Below are 7667 nucleotides of genomic sequence, written 5' to 3'. Positions count from 1 at the left end.
CATTCAGAAGAATTTATCATGGAAAGAATGAAACAGAAATGGACTGAGCCACACTGATAGCATCATTCACACCAACTCACAACAAGGACATATGTTTGCATTTTTTCAGTGTGCAAGGCACTGAAACGAGCAGCCTCTGCCAAGTGGCTTCCAGAACATTTTCCATGTCCAGGAAGGAAAATCGAATGCTTACTTACAGGAATATCATTTTGTTACACATATGAATTCTGTTAGGGCTCCTGGTATCAACATTAAAGTATTGGAGATATGTGCATTTTTTCCCCAGGTGGTACAGTTTATTTCATTCTTGCATGGTCCAGGTGTTTCTCTTGCACTCACACATAAGGGGTCAATGAACCCAGGCATATATTAGACTGGAAATAAGTTTTAAATTATTGCCTTGAATCACTTTTCAAATATTTCAAAATATTTTCTATTAAAAAGAATGCAAAATATAATTTTTAATATTTTTTCATTTTATATCTATGTGGATATTTTATGGCAAATTTAATCAGATTTACATTAAGTCTAATTTATATATACATATATTATGTAAACATACATGTATATGTAGATACATTAGATATATATATATATGGAAATAGATATAATGCAAATATATATTTTAGAGGCCCAGTGCACAAATTCATGCATGAATGGGGTCCAGCCCACCCTGCCCCAGATCAGGGCCTTATCAGGGCTGAGCCAGCTGGGGGGAGAGGCTGCAGGTGGTTGGCCAATGGGACCTGCCCCCAATTGGGGTGGGAGGGTTAATTGGGGGCAGGGCTGGCCTTCCGGAGGGGCTGTGGGTGATAGGCCAACTGGCTCCACTCCCAAATGTGGTGGGGGCGGTTGGTAGTGGGTAAGTGGCTGGGAGAGGGTACAGGGGAAGTTGGCCAGCCAGCCCTACCCCTGATTGGTGTGTGGGGGCCAGTTGGGGGTGGAGCTGGCTGGGGAGGAGGACATAGAGGATTGGCCAACTGCATTAACCTCTATAGGAGTGGGAGGGGTGGGAGGGGCCAACTAAGTTACCTCTGATAGGGGCAGGGCTGGCTGGGGGAGGGGCTCCAGTAGGTTGGCTGGCTGGCCCCACCCCCTGATGGGGCTGGTTCACTGACTGCAGTGGGTGTCATAGTGACTGGTCATTCCGATATGTTTATGGTCACTGGCTTTTTATATATATATATATATATATATATATATATATATATAGATACCTGTGCATCTATGTACATATATAATTAGACCTGAAAAGCTTTTGGAATATCTTTAAGAAAGTAAAGGAAAAACAAAAATGAGAAGACTATGGCTCCTTTTTCTAAGTAATTCAGATTTATTAAGTTCCAAGTTCTCATTGCAGCTATGCTACCCAGACTTTCAAAAATTAGGCTCATTTCTTTTCCCATATGCTTTGAGAAATAGGAAACAGAACAAAAATCTCTCCATAGTATGTGAATATTTATTCTAGATAGGATGGGAAGAGAAGAATGGATTTATTAAAAAATTCTACACAATTTATTTAAAAAAATATATATTTTATTAATTTTTTTACAGAGCTGGAGGGAGAGGGATAGAAAGTTAGAAACATCGATGAGAGAGAAACATTGATCAGCTGCCTTCTGCACACCCCTTACTAGGGATGTGCCTACAACCAAAATATATGCCATTGACTAGAATCAAATCTGGGGCCCTTTAGTCCACAGGCCAATGCTCTGTCCACTGAGCTATACCAGTTAGGACTACACAATTTTATTTAAGAACTAAGTAGCACTCCGATAGTGCCATATAGGATGTAAAGCAATTCTATACATAACACATTTGAATTCTTATGAAAATAAGTTATATTTCTCCCCAAACTTGTATCCTAATATATTCAGCTATTTGTGGTATGCATTTTAATTTGGCCTCATCCTTGGCTTCATTTTATGTATTAGTTTATATATTCTTCATTTTTTTCTCCCTATAAATTGTTAGCTTTATTTAATTATATTTTATTGATTTTTTACAGAGAGGAAAAGAGAGGAATAGAGAGTTAGAAACATTGCTGAAAGAGAATCATCGATCAGCTGCCTCTTGCACACCCCCTACTGGGGATGTGCCCCGCAACCAACGTACATGCCCTTGACTGGAACCCGGGACCTTTCAGTCCGCAGACCAACGCTCTACCACTGAGCCAAACCGGTTTCGGCTAATTTCGTATTCTTAAAAATTTCTTTTTTATTTCCTTAAATAAAAAAAGAAAATATCTGTACTAATAAAAGGGTAATATGCAAATTGGTAATGATGCACTCACAGTAACAACCAAACAGCAGGCTGCATAGGGTGACCAGGCCAGCAGAGGGGTTAGTGAGGGAAGACCAAATGACTGACCAGCAGGCTGCGTGGGGCGATTAGGCCGGCAGGGGGACAGTGAGGGGTGATCAGGCCGGTGGGGAGGGGTATCAGTTGGAGGCAACCAGGCCAACAGGAGGGGTGCAGTTTTGAGTAACCAGGCTTGTGGGGGGGCGCTGTTTGGAGTGATTAGTCCAGCAGATGGGTAATTTGGGGGCAGCCAGGCTGGCTGGGTGGGGGGGGCACTAAGGGGCAACCTGGCTAATGGGGGGGTCAGTTAGGGGCAATCAGACCGGCAGAGGGGGTCAGTTCGAAGTAAGCTGGCTGGCAGGGGGGCAGTTAGGAGCAATCCTGTTTTCAGGCAGAGGCAGTTAGGGGTGATCAGGCAGGCAGGTGAGCAGTTAGGAGCTAGTGGTCCCAGATTGTGAGAGGGCTGCCCAACTGCTGGTTTCAGCCCGATTTGATTCCAGGGGTCAGTCTGAAGCTGGCAGTTGGACATCCCCCAACGGGTCCCAGCTTGCTGGGGGTTCAGGATGAGCTGAGGGGAAATGTCCACCATGCATGAATTTTGTGCACTTGGCCTCTAGTTATCTTATAATATTTTAAAAAAGGATGAGTTTAAGGTGATTCAGTCTACCTTTGTATATGGTAATACTAAAGGTCTGATGCATGAAATCAGTGCACTGGGGGGTTGAGGTGGTCTCTCAGCCCGGACTGCACCCTTTCCAATCTGGGACCCTTGTGGGATCGGGCCTAAAGCAGCAGTTGACATCCCTCTTGCAATCTGGGACTGCTGGCTCCTACCCGCCTCTGCCTGCCTGCCTAATTGTCCCTAACCCTTTTGCCTGCTTGCCCAATCACCCCCTAACTGCTCCTCTGACCACTCCTTAACTGCTCCCCTTCCTGCCTGATTGCCCCCCAACTGCTCCACTGCCTGCCTGATTGCCCCTAACCACCTCTGCCTTGGCCTCAGTCACCACAGCTTTGTCCAGAAGATATCTGATCTATGCAGTCTAATTAGCACATTACCCTTTTGTTAGTATAGATTACTAAATCCTTATAAAGACAACTATTTCTCTCCTCCCCTCCCAGTTTTTTATTTCCTGAGGTTATCTTTTTCACCTTATGTACAAATTAATGCATTCTTTAAAGATAGTTTAGAAAGTATAAAAAGCTGCAAAAAAAGCTTTTAATAATAATGTTTCTGGGCTTTAAGAGTTCAATGACTCCTGGGATTTTAGCACTCCAGCACTCCAAGTTCATGGGCATGCAGGGAAAACCAACCCAAACATAAGTCATTCACCACAACTAAATCTTTCTCTCGGCTCCTCTTGGTTCACTTCTCCTGCTTAGCAGTTCCGATTCTACATACTCCCTTTGAATCATTATACCTTAATTCTTGATCTATTCTCTTCCTAATGTTAATTCCAAGGGAAAAAAAGTCATCATTTAGGCATCTTTGTTAAGTCTTAAGAAAATCTGTGGAATAACGACTTTAAGAAACGTATTTCATAATTCTAGGTATAAGAAAGCTCATACATTAGGCAAAACCCCCCCCCCCTTTTTTTTGCATTGCTGAAGTTATTTTACCTATACCTTTTTTGTCTGATCACCTCTAAAATTTGTTATCCTCCACATTTTATAGAGCCACAGCCTCCTGCCTCTTCTCAAGCTAATGACCTCCAAAACCTGAGCCGATTTCTAGAATAAAGGGGGGCTGTTGAAAATTGCTGGCCATCAGTAGAGATCATGGCTCCATAAAATGCCTCCCTTAGGAATCTAAAATGAGAATAATAGCAGGCCTAGCCATTGTGGGTCAGTGGCGGAGCATGGACCTATGAACTATGGTTTGATTCTCCATCAGGTGATATACCCAGGAACAGGCTCAATCCCCAGTGTGGGGCATTCAAGAAAGCCAATCAGAAACTGAGGTGGGGCCCTTTGAAGTGTTTTAAGGAGCCCTCTGGGTGATTTGGATATATGAAGTTTGGGAACCTTTTAGTAAAAGTAACATTAGGTGGTGTAGTGGACAAAAGCAATCTCTACTGATGGCCAGCAATTTTCAACAGCCCCCCTTTATTCTAGAAATCGGCTCAGGTTTTGGAGGTCATTAGCTTGAGAAGAGGCAGGAGGCTGTGGCTCTATAAAATGTGTGAGGCTCTCCTCCTAGGATACAGTTATTCATTCTGTGACTGCAGATTTATCACACAACTCCAACATATCGTGTGGGTCATTCCCATTGTAGTCACCTGGAATGGAGAATAACGTTACTTCAGTTAAGACCTATTAATAACTGCAAGCGAAACTGGAAATATAGCTTTGTGTCTAAAAGCATTGTATTATTTTTCCTATTCTCACAGCTCCATTATTGCAACATACATTAATAGCTTATTTAGTACCTTTAAATAAAATTTCACAGTTAATAATTAAGAATAGCCTAGTTTTAAAATTTTGCCAGTTTCAACTTTTAACATAAATTCTCATGCCCATTTAAGCTACACAGGGGCCATGTATGTCTAAATTAGCTTAATAGGTAGAAATTTTTATTTCTACGTAAGTAAAAAATTATATACTTTTACCATCTTTTATATGCCAAGACATAAAATTATGCACAAAACACCTCATTTGAGATGGAAGTGCTACGAATATATTTAATAAACTCTGGTGTCATTACAAAAGTTAAAAGAAATATTATCTTTAGAGAACCTACCACCTGTGTGGAAGTCTCCTATCCCATCCCGTCAGAGTTCTCTTCGCTTTTGTTTTTATATTTGGAATTTTGCCAGAAGATAAAGAACATGAATTTTTCCCCCCCCCCCCCCAACTTGGTCTTTGTAGAGATACAACAGAACTGGCAGATAATTTAATAATACAGGCTTGACCTCTTTGTCATATTGATTTCTTTATTTACTTATTGGAGGGGAATGTATACACTGAAATGTCCTATTAAACAAGGTATGGAATCATTGTATACACTGAAATGTCCTATTAAACAAGGTATGGAATCATCCTTGTGTGTGTGTGTGTGTGTGTGTGTGTGTGTGTGTGTGTATGTATGTGTGTGTGTGTATTTCTCTGAAGTAGACATTGGACTAGTCTAGATACCACAATGAAGATTTATAAATTGGTATGATTTTGTGACTTTATTCTAAAACATTTACATTGATTACCTGAATATTCATGGAAATATGTCTGCATTGAAATCTGAAAATATCACCAATTATGAATCAAAAATAAGGTCTCTGAAATTCTTTTGATGACTCTGTCCTGTATTTCTCACTGACTTCTGTCTCTCTTGAAATTGGTTATTTAGATTCTTAATTACAAATATGCAATTAAAATTGATATAAATATTATCCATGCATTTGTAAGCTTAAAAAATTCACCAGTTTTAAAAATAAGGTCATTTTCTTTAATTCAAATAGTAATTTATCACAAAACATTGATGTGATGAAAGTTAAAGAACTGGTACATTACTAAGAAAAAGAAGACATTTCTTTAACTATTGTAATACTAATAGCATTGGTAAAAATTTGTTGAATGATTATAAAATATTGTTGCTCTAAATTGGCCTTTACCTGGTTTGTGTTAGACATAGATTGGCTGCTAAAAGTAAATATCTATTGTGTACATAAATATATAAAAGATATAAAACTAAATAATGATGTTTACCATATTCAGGGCAGATCTGACACTGTTTGAAAAATTAACCTGTGGCTATGTATGTGGATGACATTTATCCTCATTTTATAGATTTTTCACTTTTAAGATTAGCTTTCCAGACATGGTTTATTACTTTTTGACTATTTTCCTATCTATTTTATTAAGCTATTACTAACTGACCAGTGCTATAAGCCTAGATTTGTGAGCTATAATGATCATATTTTATGTATAGTTGGTCAATTACAATGAAGAATTCAAACTAAATCTGTATTTGTAGGAAACTCTTTGATTACCTTTATGCTTTCCTCTTTATTTTTATTTTTGTATTTACTGTGCAAAGCAAATCATAGTTTATCTTCATATTCTTGCCTTCTTATAAGTGAGGAATAGCTTATATCTGTATTTTTCCAAGTAGCTCTCATTTCAGTAAATCTCCAAAACATAGCCTAATTAGTTTCATCTCTAAATGAAGTTTGAAACCATCAATTTGCATAATTTGTAATTGCTATGTAATTACTCATAATAGACACTAAAACCTCTACCAGTCTTTCTGTTTTCCTGCTTATCAGGAAACATAACTGAGAAATGGCTCACCTGTCCCAATTTCAGATGACGGACTAGGAAACAGAAACATGGAAAAAATGAGACTTTTAATAACACTCTTGAGAGTGGGTGTCCATTGTAGGGCACACTCGTGGGACAGGGAACATAGCTTATTTATTTAGTCCCTCCTGTGGTTCCTCATAATTGTTGCCGTGGGTTGTACTTAGGATAAGACACAAGAGCATTATAATTATGTCTTAAGAGGTAGGTTCTGTAATCTTTTAGTTGAATTCTTTCAAGATTTACCTTTCATTGTTGAATTTGTCTATCTACAAAATTGAACAAATGAAGTTTTCATATCTATTTCACCCAGATGTTATGAGATGGATGTTTAGATTAGGGGTGTCGAACTCAATCAGAGAAGGGGCCAAAATCTAAAATCCAGCCTAAATCGCGGGCCGAATGGTTTCCTGAACAGTCATAAACTGTCATTGTGATGGAAACGCAGCGGAGTGCAGTGATGACAGCGCGGTGCGGGCCACATTGCAAGGCCTGGCTGGACGGATTTGGCCCGCGGGCCTTGTGTTTGACACATGTGGTTTAGATAATCCACTAGTAGGTCAATGTATTATTGGAGCAATTAATATGAATTAATGTATACCACAAGGGTTTATGTTAATAATGGAGGCCAGTTATGATAATTTAAATGATACTTTAGTGATTTGAAAAAGCTTATTTTTTTTTGAAGAGCAGTTTTCTTTTTCTGAAGATAAAACTTTCTCTAATATTTCAGAATGTATAAAATATTTCTTTAGATTCATATTAAGGAACATTAGAGGGGGTCAAGCCATGACCCTATAGGACCCTACAAACCTATCAATGATACAGAGCATTTAGTCACTTTCATATGTTTCTAATTCTATTCAGTCACTAATAATAAGTTTTATTAGGGAAGTATTTGTCTTTTTTAATAGTAGATTAGAAATAACTCGTCAATTTGAGAGAAACGATAAAAATTGGAACGCTTGCAGGCATTAAGTAGTAAGTGTTGGAAAATTGATAGCTGTCAATTCTTTGGATTTTTGGTGGGCCCTAATTTTTATGTTACGTAATTCAAGGTTACTTGTGGC

This window comes from Pipistrellus kuhlii, unplaced genomic scaffold (assembly GCF_014108245.1).
Source record: "Pipistrellus kuhlii isolate mPipKuh1 unplaced genomic scaffold, mPipKuh1.p scaffold_m20_p_2, whole genome shotgun sequence".
NCBI lineage: Eukaryota > Metazoa > Chordata > Mammalia > Chiroptera > Vespertilionidae > Pipistrellus > Pipistrellus kuhlii.
Note: the sequence above shows the minus strand (reverse complement) of the source record.